General features: G+C 51.8%; 3 long non-coding RNA genes across 3 annotated transcripts in view; 2 read left to right on the forward strand and 1 right to left on the reverse strand.

Annotated features, from left to right (window-relative positions):
- LOC136628082 (uncharacterized) overlaps positions 1-23,744 on the forward strand; it is a 407,320-nt gene that overhangs the window by 203,244 nt on the left and 180,332 nt on the right. The window lies entirely within an intron of this gene.
- Positions 1-23,744, reverse strand: part of LOC136628087 (uncharacterized) — a 90,457-nt gene that overhangs the window by 24,536 nt on the left and 42,177 nt on the right. The window lies entirely within an intron of this gene.
- Positions 266-4,092, forward strand: LOC136628069 (uncharacterized). The gene is made up of 2 exons (XR_010792844.1): positions 266-1,335; positions 1,367-4,092. It is a non-coding gene; the product is annotated as an uncharacterized lncRNA (long non-coding RNA).

A 23,744-nucleotide genomic window follows, 5' to 3' on the forward strand; every position in this document is an offset into this window, starting at 1 on the left:
CACTGAGTACCGCACGCAGTTAGTTATACTCGTATCTTAGTCCTTCTAAACATCCCCCTGCAGGACACTACTGCTCACAGCCACACCTGACAACCTTGGGATGTACTACGCTCCATCCATCTACCTTACTGCCCATTTCTTCAGACGGTCCTCCACACAACTGTCTAGGAGAGATGGCACATAAGGTGTTATCCAGACCAGATCTGCAGGATGTATCTCTTGTAGATGCTGAATACACTCTTGTAGATGGACTGTACATCTCCGTTAAAAAAAAAAAAAAAAAAAAAAAGCTATCTTACCTAAATTGTTCTTCAGATGTGCAGCAGTTTTGAGCCATGGCCTGTGTCATGTCTCAACAGGGGGGATGGTAGTACTCATATGGACAGTGTTCACAGCCTAGGGGTTTACAAACTACTCTAAAAAAAATTTTTGTCTTGTATTATTTGTGCTAAACAATGCAGAAGGGAGTATAAGACCAGGAGGGGGCGCCGTCCGACACATGGGGGATGCTGGGAGAGCTCTGAGTGTAACTTCTATAGAAGGAGTGACGAGCGCCATACTGGTAGATCTGCTCCCTGACTTATTGACTGCAATCCCTGCTAGCCATCATAAACCAGCCCTGCAGTCATACTGTTTCTGCTGTCACACGGCTAAATGTCTGACCATTGTCTGTGTGTATAGCATCCCTCACTCTTCACTTACCTTCTGTATCACCCCATTACCTGTAGTATGTAAGCTCGTTGGAGCCGGACCCTCACCCCTATTGTCTCCATCAGCTGATTACTATGTAACCGTGGTTCTGTAATGTTTGTCCTTTTGTCTTTCTGTATCCCCCTGTCTATGTAAGCGCTGCGGGATATGTTGGCGCTATACACAAAGATTATTATAGATGTGTCAGATGAGGGACTTGTTGGCATTGCACACAAAGGGGTAAGGTGTGGCTAGATGCTTGCCTGGCTTGATAGTACTCCTAGTCAGGCCACGTCCCTGGCGGCCATCTTAGTGCTAGTCATGGCCTGCGGCCATTTTAGTACCTGCTGTAATACCTTCGGCCGCCGCCCAGACGCCATCTTGGCTCCTTACATCCCATAGCTGTACCTTCTACCTGGCATCCCAATTCTTGCACTTGTAGTACACAACACCAGTGATTAGTGCCTTCTCTGAATTGCATAGGAATAGTCAGAAGCCTCCATCACTGTCCTCTGTGTGTTGATGATATGTTGTCTATCTTATTAAGTGTGTGCTATAAGATGGGGTCAGTATGATACTGTGGGATATTAAGTCATAGCAGAGGAATATGTAAGGTCTCCTTCAGATAAGTGTCAGAGGGGACAGGTTGCTATGGGTGACGGTAGTGAGGCGACAGGTTGCTATGGGTGACAGTGTTGCTGACAAGGACCAGGGATAGTAGGCAGCAGGACAGAAGGGATGATTACATGATGCAGATAGTCCTGGGATCAGACAGTGAAGGAATGAAGGTTTACAGTAGTATTAGAGGAAGATGACAACGGCCTGAGTGCTGCTCTGTGCGGTGGGGTCAGCTCACAAATGGTTAAATCGTCTGTTACATGGGAATGCTTCTTTCACCCTCACCCCCACCTTTCAGCTTTAGAGTTCAGTGAGAAAAAGGGAGGGGGGGGGAGTGTGACTGACTCTAGCCATGCTCTGCTTGCTTGATATGAATAGACCTGTAATGAAGATGATCAGGAATGAAGTTTAGTATAAACCTGTGTGAATAGGGAACGTCCATTTTTGCTGTTATTTGTGTACATGTCAGTTCTGTGATTGGTTTGCAGTGATTTTGATTGTTAAATGGTGTTTTCAATGTGATAATGTCATGTAAGATATAATAATAATGAAGTTGTTGATCATGTGAGAGCTGAGTGTCCCTATTACGGGAAGGATAGCACAAGGATGCTGCAGTTTCTGTAGTAGTCCAGCCACAGTTAAAGCTCTGTTTATCTTACTCCATCACCTCTCCCTGATAAGAGAAATTCCTGAGGGGGGTTGTTAAGGTTGGAGGACCAAGCGACTGCAGATGATTGGAGTAGTAGTAGTTGTGTGAATCTTAATGTTATGCAGTAAATATTGTGTATAGAGAATGTTAATAATTATATGAGATAGAAAGACTTGACCCCACGATAGATAAAAGTTAATGACAAGTCTTCAAGCTGTGATGAACTAAAATGTGTGATTAAGCTTCTTAACTGTACCTTCCCCCCCACAGATAAGTGATCCATGTTATACATTGAGTTTGCTGTTTCCACCTGTGAGCGGGGACCAAATACCTGCTGTTGCCTCTGATCCTGGGGTTAGACTTGCTTCGCGCTACCTGGTAATGGGACCAAGGCAGACTACGGGAGACTGCCTGAGGGATGCTGTGCGGAGAGGAGAACCGTAAGGGCACGTTGTCTCTGGGATATGGCCTGAGCTACAGAGAGCACGCACTGACGTGTGATGGTTGTGTGGTGACCGGGCCTAGAACAGGTGCCAGGTACAGCCCCTAACGGGATTGTGCTTGGTACAACTGATAATGCCTGTGTACCTCATGACCTCCGAGGGCAACAGCTAAGGCCGTGTCCGGAGAACTAGGAACACCTCTCCCAAAGGTTCCTCTGACCCATCGGGGTCCCAAGGGGGGTACCGGACGAGTATGGGACGAGAAATCGGATGGCTGCAGGGGGTTTGAGTCTCTTCTCGTATGGTGGGTAACAGTGAATAAAAATGTAGACTGGATTAATTATATATATTATAACCAACAGAGATTTGTTAATTATACAAGAGATGCAATCAAGGGCCTAGCGGAACAACTAGGACATACCTTACACTCATTGCATGGCAAAATAGAATGGCTCTTGATATGTTACTAGCAGAGTTTGTAAAATGATTGGAGGATATTGTTGTACTATCATTCCTAATAACACGGCACCAGATGATACCTGAGCACTGGAAGGGTTAAATGCATAATAAAATGAACTAGCTGATAACTCTGGTATAGACCATCCATTCAGACTGGTTGGAAAACTTGTTCGGACACTGGTCACAAGTCATATACTCCACATTAGTCTCTATGTCAGTATTTGCCTCCATTCTAATACTCTGTGGTTGTTGTTGTATTCCATGTATTCGAGGACTATTACAAAACCTTATTAACACTTCCATCACCAAAACTATGTTCCAAAATATACAAGATGATGAAGAACAAGATGGCTTACTGGGTCAGGTGACCACCTCTGTCTGACAAGTGATGGGTAAAAGTTGTATGAAGGAAGCGCCATTTTACTTTGATGATTTTGAAGTGTGACATTTTGATTCCAGTGTGTCCTGATTGTACCGGAGGATTGCTCTAATAACTGATGGACACTTCGATAAATAAGATTTTATATCATGATGGACAATCATTTATATATGAAGAAAGGAGCATCAATCTCATAATAAATCAAGGCCAAGCTTCTCTTGGGGGCGGGCCTAATTGTGGGTACAATTGGTGGAATGACTTTATATATATATATCAATGTAATGCTTTTATATGAAATAATTATATACTTAGTCTTGAAGTGTAAACCCAGGCGTCCTGGTAATAAAGCTTCGGGCCTCAGCCAGGGGGTCTGTGGTAGAGACATTATATATGTGTATTACTGTTATACTGTGTTGATGTATTGATCTAAAGTGGGGAATGTTAAGAAAATTGTAGATCAATGTATCAGTTAATTATTCTATATTGCATTGTAGAGCATGATACTAGTATGAGTAGTGAAAGGATTAACGATAACCCTTCTTTAGGCCTCCATGTCTTCTCAGGAAAGATGAGAGTCTACTAGACCCCCCATGTATGCATATCTATAGACAGGAAACTATAGATTACAGGGGGTAGGTCTGTAAAGCATTACATGCATTCCTTTCTCCTGAATTCATAATGGTCTCATTGTATGTAATAGATACACCCTAGAAGGTGTAACTTATGTTAATCATTTGTATTTTAGCCTATCATATATTCTATCCATTTTTGGAGGTATTTAATTTTTACTGTGATGTCATTTAGGTTATATATACTTTGTCCACCTCAGAATAAAGTAGAAATCATCTGATACAGCACAGGCTGGTGTGATGTGTTTCTCCAGGGCCCAGACTTCTGCACGGGATCTGGGATCGTCTTCTCTTTGATAAACACATAAATTCTCCTTACACAGGATTATAGATGTAAACGGGCACCTAGTTACATTGTGAGCCTCGTGTGGCGCAGAGCATTAGGGCAGCAGTACACAGTGCTAAGCTCTCGCTTCACGACCTGAGATGTGCGGGTTCAAACCCCGTGTACGTCAGGTAGCCGGCTCAGGGTCGACTCAGCCTTCTGTCCTTCCCAGGTCGGTGCAATGAGTACCCGGTACCCACTGGGGGGTAGAGTGACAGCTAAAGTCGTATACCACCATCGCGACTAGGCGGATTACTGCCCGGCGCGCTCTACTTTTACCTTAGTGGCCTAGGCTTCCTACCACACCCGACCCTCTGGGCTCTGTAACAAATTAACCGCTCATTTCACAGCCTTTTACTCTAATTAGAGAAGAATTCAAAACCGACAAAACTCAAACCATCACAGCACAACATAGTTCCGTTACACACTGCAATCTCCCTACCGCACTCCCGTGGACGTCCATTTAACCCAAACAGTTTGCACATACAGAAGACCAGAGAAAATCATTACAGGCCTCTTACATTCTGCACATGTCGCCAAGGCGCCATTTTTACCCGGAACCCGAACGCTGCATTGCCCACCACGCTGTTAGCCACCAAAAACGTAGGTGGCTATGGGTGACGCTGACCCTCACCTGGCTTGGCTCGCCGAGCCTCACAGCTCCACTGCCGCACCCCCTTGCCGTTGTGGCGGTTGACCCATAGTACCGCCCAATCGTGACTGTAAACCTGAGCGCTATCTCTATGCCGCCAACCGCAGAGTCTTTGCCCTTAGGGAGACGCGCGCATTTTACTTATCACAACGGAACGCAAAATTCGTGCCGAAATATTAGCTCCGCGTGCTGAAAACCCCGAAAGAGCCAACCGAAATTAACCGTTAGGAGATTGCCATTAGAAAAACAGTGGCTTTGTCACCTGCCTATCTGCTTATTCCACCAGCTCCTTAGCGTGCGTCACTAAGCAAGCGCTGCGATTGACTGACACTGTAGCTTTACGGTTAGTGTAGCACCACCCGCAAGGCGATTCATTATGGGCATCTCAAAGCAGCCACAGGCCCGGGCCCGGGGTAACGGCTCCACGCCTTCTGTCCTTCCGAGGTCGGTGCAATGAGTACCCAGTACCCACTGGGGGGTAGAGTGACAGCTAAAGTCGTATACCACCATCGCGACTAGGCGGATTACTGTCCGGCGCGCTCTACTTTTACCTTAGTGGCCTAGGCTTCCTACCACACCCGACCCTCTGGGCTCTGTAACAAATTAACCGCTCATTTCACAGCCTTTTACTCTAATTAGAGAAGAATTCAAAACCGACAAAACTCAAACCATCACAGCACAACATAGTTCCGTTACACACTGCAATCTCCCTACCGCACTCCCGTGGACGTCCATTTAACCCAAACAGTTTGCACATACAGAAGACCAGAGAAAATCATTACAGGCCTCTTACATTCTGCACATGTCGCCAAGGCGCCATTTTTACCCGGAACCCGAACGCTGCATTGCCCACCACGCTGTTAGCCACCAAAAACGTAGGTGGCTATGGGTGACGCTGACCCTCACCTGGCTTGGCTCGCCGAGCCTCACAGCTCCACTGCCGCACCCCCTTGCCGTTGTGGCGGTTGACCCATAGTACCGCCCAATCGTGACTGTAAACCTGAGCGCTATCTCTATGCCGCCAACCGCAGAGTCTTTGCCCTTAGGGAGACGCGCGCATTTTACTTATCACAACGGAACGCAAAATTCGTGCCGAAATATTAGCTCCGCGTGCTGAAAACCCCGAAAGAGCCAACCGAAATTAACCGTTAGGAGATTGCCATTGGAAAAACAGTGGCTTTGTCACCTGCCTATCTGCTTATTCCACCAGCTCCTTAGCGTGCGTCACTAAGCAAGCGCTGCGATTGACTGACACTGTAGCTTTACGGTTAGTGTAGCACCACCCGCAAGGCGATTCATTATGGGCATCTCAAAGCAGCCACAGGCCCGGGCCCGGGGTAACGGCTCCAAATTGGCATTAGAACACAGTGCGGCCGGTGGCTCTGCAGCTGAACCCCAGGGGCCTGAAAACTGAAAGCATTGTCGGAAGGGAGCTGATGACGGCTCATCTGTCAGAGGTGGTACAACAGTGAACTGGAGCCTCCGTGCCCAACCGTATCCCATCTTCTATGAAAGCTGAAGCAACAGGGCACTAGAGAGTCCATGCCAGCCCGTATGACATCTTGCATCAAAGCAAAAGGTGGCCCTGCTTAGCACTAGAGCATCCATGCCCCCCGGGATCACATCTCGTATCCAAGCTAAAGGCGGTGAAACAGGCTGCTGCAGCTACCTTCCCCTTCTCCCACCCCCGTATCACATCTTATACGAAAGCTGGAGGTGTCCCAGCAGGGCACTAGGGATTCCATGCCCGCCCGTATCACATTCTGAATCCAAGCAAGAGGTGGCCCAACTTAGCCCTACAGCATCCAGGCCCCACCACACCGTAGCACATCTTGTATCCAAGCTAGAGGCGGTACGGCAGGGTACCAGAGCCTCCACGCCTGTCTATATGCCATCTCGTTTCCAAGCTAGACACTGGACCAGGATTATAGATGTAAACGGGCACCTGGTTACATTGTGAGCCTCGTGTGGCGCAGAGCATTAGGGCAGCAGTACGCAGTGCTAAGCTCTCGCTTCACGACCTGAGATGTGCGGGTTCAAACCCCGTGTACGTCAGGTAGCTGGCTCAGGGTCGACTCAGCCTTCTGTCCTTCCGAGGTCGGTGCAATGAGTACCCGGTACCCACTGGGGGGTAGAGTGACAGCTAAAGTCGTATACCACCATCGCGACTAGGCGGATTACTGCCCGGCGCGCTCTACTTTTACCTTAGTGGCCTAGGCTTCCTACCACACCCGACCCTCTGGGCTCTGTAACAAATTAACCGCTCATTTCACAGCCTTTTACTCTAATTAGAGAAGAATTCAAAACCGACAAAACTCAAACCATCACAGCACAACATAGTTCCGTTACACACTGCAATCTCCCTACCGCACTCCCGTGGACGTCCATTTAACCCAAACAGTTTGCACATACAGAAGACCAGAGAAAATCATTACAGGCCTCTTACATTCTGCACATGTCGCCAAGGCGCCATTTTTACCCGGAACCCGAACGCTGCATTGCCCACCACGCTGTTAGCCACCAAAAACGTAGGTGGCTATGGGTGACGCTGACCCTCACCTGGCTTGGCTCGCCGAGCCTCACAGCTCCACTGCCGCACCCCCTTGCCGTTGTGGCGGTTGACCCATAGTACCGCCCAATCGTGACTGTAAACCTGAGCGCTATCTCTATGCCGCCAACCGCAGAGTCTTTGCCCTTAGGGAGACGCGCGCATTTTACTTATCACAACGGAACGCAAAATTCGTGCCGAAATATTAGCTCCGCGTGCTGAAAACCCCGAAAGAGCCAACCGAAATTAACCGTTAGGAGATTGCCATTAGAAAAACAGTGGCTTTGTCACCTGCCTATCTGCTTATTCCACCAGCTCCTTAGCGTGCGTCACTAAGCAAGCGCTGCGATTGACTGACACTGTAGCTTTACGGTTAGTGTAGCACCACCCGCAAGGCGATTCATTATGGGCATCTCAAAGCAGCCACAGGCCCGGGCCCGGGGTAACGGCTCCACGCCTTCTGTCCTTCCGAGGTCGGTGCAATGAGTACCCAGTACCCACTGGGGGGTAGAGTGACAGCTAAAGTCGTATACCACCATCGCGACTAGGCGGATTACTGCCCGGCGCGCTCTACTTTTACCTTAGTGGCCTAGGCTTCCTACCACACCCGACCCTCTGGGCTCTGTAACAAATTAACCGCTCATTTCACAGCCTTTTACTCTAATTAGAGAAGAATTCAAAACCGACAAAACTCAAACCATCACAGCACAACATAGTTCCGTTACACACTGCAATCTCCCTACCGCACTCCCGTGGACGTCCATTTAACCCAAACAGTTTGCACATACAGAAGACCAGAGAAAATCATTACAGGCCTCTTACATTCTGCACATGTCGCCAAGGCGCCATTTTTACCCGGAACCCGAACGCTGCATTGCCCACCACGCTGTTAGCCACCAAAAACGTAGGTGGCTATGGGTGACGCTGACCCTCACCTGGCTTGGCTCGCCGAGCCTCACAGCTCCACTGCCGCACCCCCTTGCCGTTGTGGCGGTTGACCCATAGTACCGCCCAATCGTGACTGTAAACCTGAGCGCTATCTCTATGCCGCCAACCGCAGAGTCTTTGCCCTTAGGGAGACGCGCGCATTTTACTTATCACAACGGAACGCAAAATTTGTGCCGAAATATTAGCTCCGCGTGCTGAAAACCCCGAAAGAGCCAACCGAAATTAACCGTTAGGAGATTGCCATTAGAAAAACAGTGGCTTTGTCACCTGCCTATCTGCTTATTCCACCAGCTCCTTAGCGTGCGTCACTAAGCAAGCGCTGCGATTGACTGACACTGTAGCTTTACGGTTAGTGTAGCACCACCCGCAAGGCGATTCATTATGGGCATCTCAAAGCAGCCACAGGCCCGGGCCCGGGGTAACGGCTCCACGCCTTCTGTCCTTCCGAGGTCGGTGCAATGAGTACCCAGTACCCACTGGGGGGTAGAGTGACAGCTAAAGTCGTATACCACCATCGCGACTAGGCGGATTACTGCCCGGCGCGCTCTACTTTTACCTTAGTGGCCTAGGCTTCCTACCACACCCGACCCTCTGGGCTCTGTAACAAATTAACCGCTCATTTCACAGCCTTTTACTCTAATTAGAGAAGAATTCAAAACCGACAAAACTCAAACCATCACCGCACAACATAGTTCCGTTACACACTGCAATCTCCCTACCACACTCCCGTGGACGTCCATTTAACCCAAACAGTTTGCACATACAGAAGACCAGAGAAAATCATTACAGGCCTCTTACATTCTGCACATGTCGCCAAGGCGCCATTTTTACCCGGAACCCGAACGCTGCATTGCCCACCACGCTGTTAGCCACCAAAAACGTAGGTGGCTATGGGTGACGCTGACCCTCACCTGGCTTGGCTCGCCGGGCCTCACAGCTCCACTGCCGCACCCCCTTCCCGTTGTGGCGGTTGACCCATAGTACCGCCCAATCGTGACTGTAAACCTGAGCGCTATCTCTATGCCGCCAACCGCAGAGTCTTTGCCCTTAGGGAGACGCGCGCATTTTACTTATCACAACGGAACGCAAAATTTGTGCCGAAATATTAGCTCCGCGTGCTGAAAACCCCGAAAGAGCCAACCGAAATTAACCGTTAGGAGATTGCCATTGGAAAAACAGTGGCTTTGTCACCTGCCTATCTGCTTATTCCACCAGCTTCTTAGCGTGCGTCACTAAGCAAGCGCTGCGATTGACTGACACTGTAGCTTTACGGTTAGTGTAGCACCACCCGCAAGGCGATTCATTATGGGCATCTCAAAGCAGCCACAGGCCCGGGCCCGGGGTAACGGCTCCACGCCTTCTGTCCTTCCGAGGTCGGTGCAATGAGTACCCGGTACCCACTGGGGGGTAGAGTGACAGCTAAAGTCGTATACCACCATCGCGACTAGGCGGATTACTGCCCGGCGCGCTCTACTTTTACCTTAGTGGCCTAGGCTTCCTACCACACCCGACCCTCTGGGCTCTGTAACAAATTAACCGCTCATTTCACAGCCTTTTACTCTAATTAGAGAAGAATTGAAAACCGACAAAACTCAAACCATCACAGCACAACATAGTTCCGTTACACACTGCAATCTCCCTACCGCACTCCCGTGGACGTCCATTTAACCCAAACAGTTTGCACATACAGAAGACCAGAGAAAATCATTACAGGCCTCTTACATTCTGCACATGTCGCCAAGGCGCCATTTTTACCCGGAACCCGAACGCTGCATTGCCCACCACGCTGTTAGCCACCAAAAACGTAGGTGGCTATGGGTGACGCTGACCCTCACCTGGCTTGGCTCGCCGAGCCTCACAGCTCCACTGCCGCACCCCCTTGCCGTTGTGGCGGTTGACCCATAGTACCGCCCAATCGTGACTGTAAACCTGAGCGCTATCTCTATGCCGCCAACCGCAGAGTCTTTGCCCTTAGGGAGACGCGCGCATTTTACTTATCACAACGGAACGCAAAATTCGTGCCGAAATATTAGCTCCGCGTGCTGAAAACCCCGAAAGAGCCAACCGAAATTAACCGTTAGGAGATTGCCATTGGAAAAACAGTGGCTTTGTCACCTGCCTATCTGCTTATTCCACCAGCTCCTTAGCGTGCGTCACTAAGCAAGCGCTGCGATTGACTGACACTGTAGCTTTACGGTTAGTGTAGCACCACCCGCAAGGCGATTCATTATGGGCATCTCAAAGCAGCCACAGGCCCGGGCCCGGGGTAACGGCTCCAAATTGGCATTAGAACACAGTGCGGCCGGTGGCTCTGCAGCTGAACCCCAGGGGCCTGAAAACTGAAAGCATTGTCGGAAGGGAGCTGATGACGGCTCATCTGTCAGAGGTGGTACAACAGTGAACTGGAGCCTCCGTGCCCAACCGTATCCCATCTTCTATGAAAGCTGAAGCAACAGGGCACTAGAGAGTCCATGCCAGCCCGTATGACATCTTGCATCCAAGCAAAAGGTGGCCCTGCTTAGCACTAGAGCATCCATGCCCCCCGGGATCACATCTCGTATCCAAGCTAAAGGCGGTGAAACAGGCTGCTGCAGCTACCTTCCCCTTCTCCCACCCCCGTATCACATCTTATACGAAAGCTGGAGGTGTCCCAGCAGGGCACTAGGGATTCCATGCCCGCCCGTATCACATTCTGAATCCAAGCAAGAGGTGGCCCAACTTAGCCCTACAGCATCCAGGCCCCACCACACCGTAGCACATCTTGTATCCAAGCTAGAGGCGGTACGGCAGGGTACCAGAGCCTCCACGCCTGTCTATATGCCATCTCGTTTCCAAGCTAGACACTGGACCAGGATTATAGATGTAAACGGGCACCTGGTTACATTGTGAGCCTCGTGTGGCGCAGAGCATTAGGGCAGCAGTACGCAGTGCTAAGCTCTCGCTTCACGACCTGAGATGTGCGGGTTCAAACCCCGTGTACGTCAGGTAGCCGGCTCAGGGTCGACTCAGCCTTCTGTCCTTCCGAGGTCGGTGCAATGAGTACCCGGTACCCACTGGGGGGTAGAGTGACAGCTAAAGTCGTATACCACCATCGCGACTAGGCGGATTACTGCCCGGCGCGCTCTACTTTTACCTTAGTGGCCTAGGCTTCCTACCACACCCGACCCTCTGGGCTCTGTAACAAATTAACCGCTCATTTCACAGCCTTTTACTCTAATTAGAGAAGAATTCAAAACCGACAAAACTCAAACCATCACAGCACAACATAGTTCCGTTACACACTGCAATCTCCCTACCGCACTCCCGTGGACGTCCATTTAACCCAAACAGTTTGCACATACAGAAGACCAGAGAAAATCATTACAGGCCTCTTACATTCTGCACATGTCGCCAAGGCGCCATTTTTACCCGGAACCCGAACGCTGCATTGCCCACCACGCTGTTAGCCACCAAAAACGTAGGTGGCTATGGGTGACGCTGACCCTCACCTGGCTTGGCTCGCCGAGCCTCACAGCTCCACTGCCGCACCCCCTTGCCGTTGTGGCGGTTGACCCATAGTACCGCCCAATCGTGACTGTAAACCTGAGCGCTATCTCTATGCCGCCAACCGCAGAGTCTTTGCCCTTAGGGAGACGCGCGCATTTTACTTATCACAACGGAACGCAAAATTCGTGCCGAAATATTAGCTCCGCGTGCTGAAAACCCCGAAAGAGCCAACCGAAATTAACCGTTAGGAGATTGCCATTGGAAAAACAGTGGCTTTGTCACCTGCCTATCTGCTTATTCCACCAGCTCCTTAGCGTGCGTCACTAAGCAAGCGCTGCGATTGACTGACACTGTAGCTTTACGGTTAGTGTAGCACCACCCGCAAGGCGATTCATTATGGGCATCTCAAAGCAGCCACAGGCCCGGGCCCGGGGTAACGGCTCCAAATTGGCATTAGAACACAGTGCGGCCGGTGGCTCTGCAGCTGAACCCCAGGGGCCTGAAAACTGAAAGCATTGTCGGAAGGGAGCTGATGACGGCTCATCTGTCAGAGGTGGTACAACAGTGAACTGGAGCCTCCGTGCCCAACCGTATCCCATCTTCTATGAAAGCTGAAGCAACAGGGCACTAGAGAGTCCATGCCAGCCCGTATGACATCTTGCATCCAAGCAAAAGGTGGCCCTGCTTAGCACTAGAGCATCCATGCCCCCCGGGATCACATCTCGTATCCAAGCTAAAGGCGGTGAAACAGGCTGCTGCAGCTACCTTCCCCTTCTCCCACCCCCGTATCACATCTTATACGAAAGCTGGAGGTGTCCCAGCAGGGTACTAGGGATTCCATGCCCGCCCGTATCACATTCTGAATCCAAGCAAGAGGTGGCCCAACTTAGCCCTACAGCATCCAGGCCCCACCACACCGTAGCACATCTTGTATCCAAGCTAGAGGCGGTACGGCAGGGTACCAGAGCCTCCACGCCTGTCTATATGCCATCTCGTTTCCAAGCTAGACACTGGACCAGGATTATAGATGTAAACGGGCACCTGGTTACATTGTGAGCCTCGTGTGGCGCAGAGCATTAGGGCAGCAGTACGCAGTGCTAAGCTCTCGCTTCACGACCTGAGATGTGCGGGTTCAAACCCCGTGTACGTCAGGTAGCCGGCTCAGGGTCGACTCAGCCTTCTGTCCTTCCGAGGTCGGTGCAATGAGTACCCGGTACCCACTGGGGGGTAGAGTGACAGCTAAAGTCGTATACCACCATCGCGACTAGGCGGATTACTGCCCGGCGCGCTCTACTTTTACCTTAGTGGCCTAGGCTTCCTACCACACCCGACCCTCTGGGCTCTGTAACAAATTAACCGCTCATTTCACAGCCTTTTACTCTAATTAGAGAAGAATTCAAAACCGACAAAACTCAAACCATCACAGCACAACATAGTTCCGTTACACACTGCAATCTCCCTACCGCACTCCCGTGGACGTCCATTTAACCCAAACAGTTTGCACATACAGAAGACCAGAGAAAATCATTACAGGCCTCTTACATTCTGCACATGTCGCCAAGGCGCCATTTTTACCCGGAACCCGAACGCTGCATTGCCCACCACGCTGTTAGCCACCAAAAACGTAGGTGGCTATGGGTGACGCTGACCCTCACCTGGCTTGGCTCGCCGAGCCTCACAGCTCCACTGCCGCACCCCCTTGCCGTTGTGGCGGTTGACCCATAGTACCGCCCAATCGTGACTGTAAACCTGAGCGCTATCTCTATGCCGCCAACCGCAGAGTCTTTGCCCTTAGGGAGACGCGCGCATTTTACTTATCACAACGGAACGCAAAATTCGTGCCGAAATATTAGCTCCGCGTGCTGAAAACCCCGAAAGAGCCAACCGAAATTAACCGTTAGGAGATTGCCATTGGAAAAACAGTGGCTTTGTCACCTGCCTATCTGCTTATTCCACCAGCTCCTTAGCGTGCGTCACTAAGCAAGCGCTGCGATTGACTGACACTGTAGCTTTACGGTTAGTGTAGCACCACCCGCAAGGCGATTCATTATGGGCATCTCAAAGCAGCCACAGGCCCGGGCCCGGGGTAACGGCTCCAAATTGGCATTAGAACACAGTGCGGCCGATGGCTCTGCAGCTGAACCCCAGGGGCCTGAAAACTGAAAGCATTGTCGGAAGGGAGCTGATGACGGCTCATCTGTCAGAGGTGGTACAACAGTGAACTGGAGCCTCCGTGCCCAACCGTATCCCATCTTCTATGAAAGCTGAAGCAACAGGGCACTAGAGAGTCCATGCCAGCCCGTATGACATCTTGCATCCAAGCAAAAGGTGGCCCTGCTTAGCACTAGAGCATCCATGCCCCCCGGGATCACATCTCGTATCCAAGCTAAAGGCGGTGAAACAGGCTGCTGCAGCTACCTTCCCCTTCTCCCACCCCCGTATCACATCTTATACGAAAGCTGGAGGTGTCCCAGCAGGGCACTAGGGATTCCATGCCCGCCCGTATCACATTCTGAATCCAAGCAAGAGGTGGCCCAACTTAGCCCTACAGCATCCAGGCCCCACCACACCGTAGCACATCTTGTATCCAAGCTAGAGGCGGTACGGCAGGGTACCAGAGCCTCCACGCCTGTCTATATGCCATCTCGTTTCCAAGCTAGACACTGGACCAGGATTATAGATGTAAACGGGCACCTGGTTACATTGTGAGCCTCGTGTGGCGCAGAGCATTAGGGCAGCAGTACGCAGTGCTAAGCTCTCGCTTCACGACCTGAGATGTGCGGGTTCAAACCCCGTGTACGTCAGGTAGCCGGCTCAGGGTCGACTCAGCCTTCTGTCCTTCCGAGGTCGGTGCAATGAGTACCCGGTACCCACTGGGGGGTAGAGTGACAGCTAAAGTCGTATACCACCATCGCGACTAGGCGGATTACTGCCCGGCGCGCTCTACTTTTACCTTAGTGGCCTAGGCTTCCTACCACACCCGACCCTCTGGGCTCTGTAACAAATTAACCGCTCATTTCACAGCCTTTTACTCTAATTAGAGAAGAATTCAAAACCGACAAAACTCAAACCATCACAGCACAACATAGTTCCGTTACACACTGCAATCTCCCTACCGCACTCCCGTGGACGTCCATTTAACCCAAACAGTTTGCACATACAGAAGACCAGAGAAAATCATTACAGGCCTCTTACATTCTGCACATGTCGCCAAGGCGCCATTTTTACCCGGAACCCGAACGCTGCATTGCCCACCACGCTGTTAGCCACCAAAAACGTAGGTGGCTATGGGTGACGCTGACCCTCACCTGGCTTGGCTCGCCGAGCCTCACAGCTCCACTGCCGCACCCCCTTGCCGTTGTGGCGGTTGACCCATAGTACCGCCCAATCGTGACTGTAAACCTGAGCGCTATCTCTATGCCGCCAACCGCAGAGTCTTTGCCCTTAGGGAGACGCGCGCATTTTACTTATCACAACGGAACGCAAAATTCGTGCCGAAATATTAGCTCCGCGTGCTGAAAACCCCGAAAGAGCCAACCGAAATTAACCGTTAGGAGATTGCCATTGGAAAAACAGTGGCTTTGTCACCTGCCTATCTGCTTATTCCACCAGCTCCTTAGCGTGCGTCACTAAGCAAGCGCTGCGATTGACTGACACTGTAGCTTTACGGTTAGTGTAGCACCACCCGCAAGGCGATTCATTATGGGCATCTCAAAGCAGCCACAGGCCCGGGCCCGGGGTAACGGCTCCAAATTGGCATTAGAACACAGTGCGGCCGGTGGCTCTGCAGCTGAACCCCAGGGGCCTGAAAACTGAAAGCATTGTCGGAAGGGAGCTGATGACGGCTCATCTGTCAGAGGTGGTACAACAGTGAACTGGAGCCTCCGTGCCCAACCGTATCCCATCTTCTATGAAAGCTGAAGCAACAGGGCACTAGAGAGTCCATGCCAGCCCGTATGACATCTTGCATCCAAGCAAAAGGTGGCCCTGCTTAGCACTAGAGCATCCATGCCCCCCGGGATCACATCTCGTATCCAAGCTAAAGGCGGTGAAACAGGCTGCTGCAGCTACCTTCCCCTTCTCCCACCCCCGTATCACATCTTATACGAAAGCTGGAGGTGTCCCAGCAGGGCACTAGGGATTCCATGCCCGCCCGTATCACATTCTGAATCCAAGCAAGAGGTGGCCCAACTTAGCCCTACAGCATCCAGGCCCCACCACACCGTAGCACATCTTGTATCCAAGCTAGAGGCGGTACGGCAGGGTACCAGAGCCTCCACGCCTGTCTATATGCCATCTTGTTTCCAAGCTAGACACTGGACCAGGATTATAGATGTAAACGGGCACCTGGTTACATTGTGAGCCTCGTGTGGCGCAGAGCATTAGGGCAGCAGTACGCAGTGCTAAGCTCTCGCTTCACGACCTGAGATGTGCGGGTTCAAACCCCGTGTACGTCAGGTAGCCGGCTCAGGGTCGACTCAGCCTTCTGTCCTTCCGAGGTCGGTGCAATGAGTACCCGGTACCCACTGGGGGGTAGAGTGACAGCTAAAGTCGTATACCACCATCGCGACTAGGCGGATTACTGCCCGGCGCGCTCTACTTTTACCTTAGTGGCCTAGGCTTCCTACCACACCCTCTGGGCTCTGTAACAAATTAACCGCTCATTTCACAGCCTTTTACTCTAATTAGAGAAGAATTCAAAACCGACAAAACTCAAACCATCACAGCACAACATAGTTCCGTTACACACTGCAATCTCCCTACCGCACTCCCGTGGACGTCCATTTAACCCAAACAGTTTGCACATACAGAAGACCAGAGAAAATCATTACAGGCCTCTTACATTCTGCACATGTCGCCAAGGCGCCATTTTTACCCGGAACCCGAACGCTGCATTGCCCACCACGCTGTTAGCCACCAAAAACGTAGGTGGCTATGGGTGACGCTGACCCTCACCTGGCTTGGCTCGCCGAGCCTCACAGCTCCACTGCCGCACCCCCTTGCCGTTGTGGCGGTTGACCCATAGTACCGCCCAATCGTGACTGTAAACCTGAGCGCTATCTCTATGCCGCCAACCGCAGAGTCTTTGCCCTTAGGGAGACGCGCGCATTTTACTTATCACAACGGAACGCAAAATTCGTGCCGAAATATTAGCTCCGCGTGCTGAAAACCCCGAAAGAGCCAACCGAAATTAACCGTTAGGAGATTGCCATTGGAAAAACAGTGGCTTTGTCACCTGCCTATCTGCTTATTCCACCAGCTCCTTAGCGTGCGTCACTAAGCAAGCGCTGCGATTGACTGACACTGTAGCTTTACGGTTAGTGTAGCACCACCCGCAAGGCGATTCATTATGGGCATCTCAAAGCAGCCACAGGCCCGGGCCCGGGGTAACGGCTCCAAATTGGCATTAGAACACAGTGCGGCCGGTGGCTCTGCAGCTGAACCCCAGGGGCCTGAAAACTGAAAGCATTGTCGGAAGGGAGCTGATGACGGCTCATCTGTCAGAGGTGGTACAACAGTGAACTGGAGCCTCCGTGCCCAACCGTATCCCATCTTCTATGAAAGCTGAAGCAACAGGGCACTAGAGAGTCCATGCCAGCCCGTATGACATCTTGCATCCAAGCAAAAGGTGGCCCTGCTTAGCACTAGAGCATCCATGCCCCCCGGGATCACATCTCGTATCCAAGCTAAAGGCGGTGAAACAGGCTGCTGCAGCTACCTTCCCCTTCTCCCACCCCCGTATCACATCTTATACGAAAGCTGGAGGTGTCCCAGCAGGGCACTAGGGATTCCATGCCCGCCCGTATCACATTCTGAATCCAAGCAAGAGGTGGCCCAACTTAGCCCTACAGCATCCAGGCCCCACCACACCGTAGCACATCTTGTATCCAAGCTAGAGGCGGTACGGCAGGGTACCAGAGCCTCCACGCCTGTCTATATGCCATCTTGTTTCCAAGCTAGACACTGGACCAGGATTATAGATGTAAACGGGCACCTGGTTACATTGTGAGCCTCGTGTGGCGCAGAGCATTAGGGCAGCAGTACGCAGTGCTAAGCTCTCGCTTCACGACCTGAGATGTGCGGGTTCAAACCCCGTGTACGTCAGGTAGCCGGCTCAGGGTCGACTCAGCCTTCTGTCCTTCCGAGGTCGGTGCAATGAGTACCCGGTACCCACTGGGGGGTAGAGTGACAGCTAAAGTCGTATACCACCATCGCGACTAGGCGGATTACTGCCTGGCGCGCTCTACTTTTACCTTAGTGGCCTAGGCTTCCTACCACACCCGACCCTCTGGGCTCTGTAACAAATTAACCGCTCATTTCACAGCCTTTTACTCTAATTAGAGAAGAATTGAAAACCGACAAAACTCAAACCATCACAGCACAACATAGTTCCGTTACACACTGCAATCTCCCTACCGCACTCCCTTGGACGTCCATTTAACCCAAACAGTTTGCACATACAGAAGACCAGAGAAAATCATTACAGGCCTCTTACATTCTGCACATGTCGCCAAGGCGCCATTTTTACCCGGAACCCGAACGCTGCATTGCCCACCACGCTGTTAGCCACCAAAAACGTAGGTGGCTATGGGTGACGCTGACCCTCACCTGGCTTGGCTCGCCGAGCCTCACAGCTCCACTGCCGCACCCCCTTGCCGTTGTAGCGGTTGACCCATAGTACCGCCCAATCGTGACTGTAAACCTGAGCGCTATCTCTATGCCGCCAACCGCAGAGTCTTTGCCCTTAGGGAGATGCGCGCATTTTACTTATCACAACGGAACGCAAAATTCGTGCCGAAATATTAGCTCCGCGTGCTGAAAACCCCGAAAGAGCCAACCGAAATTAACCGTTAGGAGATTGCCATTGGAAAAACAGTGGCTTTGTCACCTGCCTATCTGCTTATTCCACCAGCTCCTTAGCGTGCGTCACTAAGCAAGCGCTGCGATTGACTGACACTGTAGCTTTACGGTTAGTGTAGCACCACCCGCAAGGCGATTCATTATGGGCATCTCAAAGCAGCCACAGGCCCGGGCCCGGGGTAACGGCTCCACGCCTTCTGTCCTTCCGAGGTCGGTGCAATGAGTACCCGGTACCCACTGGGGGGTAGAGTGACAGCTAAAGTCGTATACCACCATCGCGACTAGGCGGATTACTGCCCGGCGCGCTCTACTTTTACCTTAGTGGCCTAGGCTTCCTACCACACCCGACCCTCTGGGCTCTGTAACAAATTAACCGCTCATTTCACAGCCTTTTACTCTAATTAGAGAAGAATTCAAAACCGACAAAACTCAAACCATCACAGCACAACATAGTTCCGTTACACACTGCAATCTCCCTACCGCACTCCCGTGGACGTCCATTTAACCCAAACAGTTTGCACATACAGAAGACCAGAGAAAATCATTACAGGCCTCTTACATTCTGCACATGTCGCCAAGGCGCCATTTTTACCCGGAACCCGAACGCTGCATTGCCCACCACGCTGTTAGCCACCAAAAACGTAGGTGGCTATGGGTGACGCTGACCCTCACCTGGCTTGGCTCGCCGAGCCTCACAGCTCCACTGCCGCACCCCCTTGCCGTTGTGGCGGTTGACCCATAGTACCGCCCAATCGTGACTGTAAACCTGAGCGCTATCTCTATGCCGCCAACCGCAGAGTCTTTGCCCTTAGGGAGACGCGCGCATTTTACTTATCACAACGGAACGCAAAATTCGTGCCGAAATATTAGCTCCGCGTGCTGAAAACCCCGAAAGAGCCAACCGAAATTAACCGTTAGGAGATTGCCATTGGAAAAACAGTGGCTTTGTCACCTGCCTATCTGCTTATTCCACCAGCTCCTTAGCGTGCGTCACTAAGCAAGCGCTGCGATTGACTGACACTGTAGCTTTACGGTTAGTGTAGCACCACCCGCAAGGCGATTCATTATGGGCATCTCAAAGCAGCCACAGGCCCGGGCCCGGGGTAACGGCTCCAAATTGGCATTAGAACACAGTGCGGCCGGTGGCTCTGCAGCTGAACCCCAGGGGCCTGAAAACTGAAAGCATTGTCGGAAGGGAGCTGATGACGGCTCATCTGTCAGAGGTGGTACAACAGTGAACTGGAGCCTCCGTGCCCAACCGTATCCCATCTTCTATGAAAGCTGAAGCAACAGGGCACTAGAGAGTCCATGCCAGCCCGTATGACATCTTGCATCCAAGCAAAAGGTGGCCCTGCTTAGCACTAGAGCATCCATGCCCCCCGGGATCACATCTCGTATCCAAGCTAAAGGCGGTGAAACAGGCTGCTGCAGCTACCTTCCCCTTCTCCCACCCCCGTATCACATCTTATACGAAAGCTGGAGGTGTCCCAGCAGGGCACTAGGGATTCCATGCCCGCCCGTATCACATTCTGAATCCAAGCAAGAGGTGGCCCAACTTAGCCCTACAGCATCCAGGCCCCACCACACCGTAGCACATCTTGTATCCAAGCTAGAGGCGGTACGGCAGGGTACCAGAGCCTCCACGCCTGTCTATATGCCATCTTGTTTCCAAGCTAGACACTGGACCAGGATTATAGATGTAAACGGGCACCTGGTTACATTGTGAGCCTCGTGTGGCGCAGAGCATTAGGGCAGCAGTACGCAGTGCTAAGCTCTCGCTTCACGACCTGAGATGTGCGGGTTCAAACCCCGTGTACGTCAGGTAGCCGGCTCACGGTCGACTCAGCCTTCTGTCCTTCCGAGGTCGGTGCAATGAGTACCCGGTACCCACTGGGGGGTAGAGTGACAGCTAAAGTCGTATACCACCATCGCGACTAGGCGGATTACTGCCCGGCGCGCTCTACTTTTACCTTAGTGGCCTAGGCTTCCTACCACACCCGACCCTCTGGGCTCTGTAACAAATTAACCGCTCATTTCACAGCCTTTTACTCTAATTAGAGAAGAATTCAAAACCGACAAAACTCAAACCATCACAGCACAACATAGTTCCGTTACACACTGCAATCTCCCTACCGCACTCCCTTGGACGTCCATTTAACCCAAACAGTTTGCACATACAGAAGACCAGAGAAAATCATTACAGGCCTCTTACATTCTGCACATGTCGCCAAGGCGCCATTTTTACCCGGAACCCGAACGCTGCATTGCCCACCACGCTGTTAGCCACCAAAAACGTAGGTGGCTATGGGTGACGCTGACCCTCACCTGGCTTGGCTCGCCGAGCCTCACAGCTCCACTGCCGCACCCCCTTGCCGTTGTAGCGGTTGACCCATAGTACCGCCCAATCGTGACTGTAAACCTGAGCGCTATCTCTATGCCGCCAACCGCAGAGTCTTTGCCCTTAGGGAGACGCGCGCATTTTATTTATCACAACGGAACGCAAAATTCGTGCCGAAATATTAGCTCCGCGTGCTGAAAACCCCGAAAGAGCCAACCGAAATTAACCGTTAGGAGATTGCCATTGGAAAAACAGTGGCTTTGTCACCTGCCTATCTGCTTATTCCACCAGCTCCTTAGCGTGCGTCACTAAGCAAGCGCTGCGATTGACTGACACTGTAGCTTTACGGTTAGTGTAGCACCACCCGCAAGGCGATTCATTATGGGCATCTCAAAGCAGCCACAGGCCCGGGCCCGGGGTAACGGCTCCACGCCTTCTGTCCTTCCGAGGTCGGTGCAATGAGTACCCGGTACCCACTGGGGGGTAGAGTGACAGCTAAAGTCGTATACCACCATCGCGACTAGGCGGATTACTGCCCGGCGCGCTCTACTTTTACCTTAGTGGCCTAGGCTTCCTACCACACCCGACCCTCTGGGCTCTGTAACAAATTAACCGCTCATTTCACAGCCTTTTACTCTAATTAGAGAAGAATTCAAAACCGACAAAACTCAAACCATCACAGCACAACATAGTTCCGTTACACACTGCAATCTCCCTACCGCACTCCCGTGGACGTCCATTTAACCCAAACAGTTTGCACATACAGAAGACCAGAGAAAATCATTACAGGCCTCTTACATTCTGCACATGTCGCCAAGGCGCCATTTTTACCCGGAACCCGAACGCTGCATTGCCCACCACGCTGTTAGCCACCAAAAACGTAGGTGGCTATGGGTGACGCTGACCCTCACCTGGCTTGGCTCGCCGAGCCTCACAGCTCCACTGCCGCACCCCCTTGCCGTTGTGGCGGTTGACCCATAGTACCGCCCAATCGTGACTGTAAACCTGAGCGCTATCTCTATGCCGCCAACCGCAGAGTCTTTGCCCTTAGGGAGACGCGCGCATTTTACTTATCACAACGGAACGCAAAATTCGTGCCGAAATATTAGCTCCGCGTGCTGAAAACCCCGAAAGAGCCAACCGAAATTAACCGTTAGGAGATTGCCATTGGAAAAACAGTGGCTTTGTCACCTGCCTATCTGCTTATTCCACCAGCTCCTTAGCGTGCGTCACTAAGCAAGCGCTGCGATTGACTGACACTGTAGCTTTACGGTTAGTGTAGCACCACCCGCAAGGCGATTCATTATGGGCATCTCAAAGCAGCCACAGGCCCGGGCCCGGGGTAACGGCTCCAAATTGGCATTAGAACACAGTGCGGCCGGTGGCTCTGCAGCTGAACCCCAGGGGCCTGAAAACTGAAAGCATTGTCGGAAGGGAGCTGATGACGGCTCATCTGTCAGAGGTGGTACAACAGTGAACTGGAGCCTCCGTGCCCAACCGTATCCCATCTTCTATGAAAGCTGAAGCAACAGGGCACTAGAGAGTCCATGCCAGCCCGTATGACATCTTGCATCCAAGCAAAAGGTGGCCCTGCTTAGCACTAGAGCATCCATGCCCCCCGGGATCACATCTCGTATCCAAGCTAAAGGCGGTAAAACAGGCTGCTGCAGCTACCTTCCCCTTCTCCCACCCCCGTATCACATCTTATACGAAAGCTGGAGGTGTCCCAGCAGGGCACTAGGGATTCCATGCCCGCCCGTATCACATTCTGAATCCAAGCAAGAGGTGGCCCAACTTAGCCCTACAGCATCCAGGCCCCACCACACCGTAGCACATCTTGTATCCAAGCTAGAGGCGGTACGGCAGGGTACCAGAGCCTCCACGCCTGTCTATATGCCATCTTGTTTCCAAGCTAGACACTGGACCAGGATTATAGATGTAAACGGGCACCTGGTTACATTGTGAGCCTCGTGTGGCGCAGAGCATTAGGGCAGCAGTACGCAGTGCTAAGCTCTCGCTTCACGACCTGAGATGTGCGGGTTCAAACCCCGTGTACGTCAGGTAGCCGGCTCAGGGTCGACTCAGCCTTCTGTCCTTCCGAGGTCGGTGCAATGAGTACCCGGTACCCACTGGGGGGTAGAGTGACAGCTAAAGTCGTATACCACCATCGCGACTAGGCGGATTACTGCCCGGCGCGCTCTACTTTTACCTTAGTGGCCTAGGCTTCCTACCACACCCGACCCTCTGGGCTCTGTAACAAATTAACCGCTCATTTCACAGCCTTTTACTGTAATTAGAGAAGAATTCAAAACCGACAAAACTCAAACCATCACAGCACAACATAGTTCCGTTACACACTGCAATCTCCCTACCGCACTCCCTTGGACGTCCATTTAACCCAAACAGTTTGCACATACAGAAGACCAGAGAAAATCATTACAGGCCTCTTACATTCTGCACATGTCGCCAAGGCGCCATTTTTACCCGGAACCCGAACGCTGCATTGCCCACCACGCTGTTAGCCACCAAAAACGTAGGTGGCTATGGGTGACGCTGACCCTCACCTGGCTTGGCTCGCCGAGCCTCACAGCTCCACTGCCGCACCCCCTTGCCGTTGTGGCGGTTGACCCATAGTACCGCCCAATCGTGACTGTAAACCTGAGCGCTATCTCTATGCCGCCAACCGCAGAGTCTTTGCCCTTAGGGAGACGCGCGCATT

This window comes from Eleutherodactylus coqui, chromosome 1 (assembly GCF_035609145.1).
Source record: "Eleutherodactylus coqui strain aEleCoq1 chromosome 1, aEleCoq1.hap1, whole genome shotgun sequence".
In the NCBI taxonomy this organism is placed as follows: Eukaryota; Metazoa; Chordata; class Amphibia; order Anura; family Eleutherodactylidae; genus Eleutherodactylus; species Eleutherodactylus coqui.